Genomic DNA, 698 nt, shown 5'->3' with positions numbered 1-698 from the left:
TTCGATATGGGGTGAAAGCAAATTATACTGACAATACAGGACCCAGTGGGCTGGATCAGCAGCGCACTGCGAGAATCAAAGGGAAACACGATGGTGGGAGGTATAGGCTTGATGTCTCAAAAAGTGGGGAGAAAGACCCAAGAATAGATCAACTGGAGACCGCGGGTGCTGGGAGGAGTGCTGTGGGGTGAACCAGCTTTGAGCCACGTAGGTATCAGTGAGCAGAGGGCAAGCGAGGGTTTCAGACATCTGTCTGCAGACCCGAAACACAGCTGGGGAGGGAGCCATCCTCTGAGCACATCTGCGCCATGGTGGCAGAGGACACCCAGGTTCACATCCCAGCTCTGTCTGACCAGGGTTTCACCCCACACCATGCATTTCCCCCCACACGCGTGCGTCACTCTGCCCTCATTGTTCCACGCTGCAGCGGACACTCAATTATTCATTTGGCTGGAGACGGTAAGAGTGAGCCCACCTCCCCGTGCCCTGGGTGCTTGGCTGGGGCAGTGCGTGCCAGTCCCTGCCCTGGCGAATAACAAAGTACTCAATGCTTCGCTAAGAGTGCTCGAGAGAGCCCAGCCCCGCATCTCCCACGTGTGGCAGGCATGAGATAACTCCCCCGGCCCCCCCGGGATGCTTGCAGCCAGGCGGGTGGCTGGGCAGGGTGTGGGCAGGGGGCCCGGCTGCCTGCTCCACCG

The sequence above is a fragment of the Pygoscelis adeliae genome, unplaced genomic scaffold (assembly GCF_000699105.1).
Source record: "Pygoscelis adeliae isolate BGI_AS28 unplaced genomic scaffold, ASM69910v1 Scaffold118, whole genome shotgun sequence".
NCBI lineage: Eukaryota > Metazoa > Chordata > Aves > Sphenisciformes > Spheniscidae > Pygoscelis > Pygoscelis adeliae.
Note: the sequence above shows the minus strand (reverse complement) of the source record.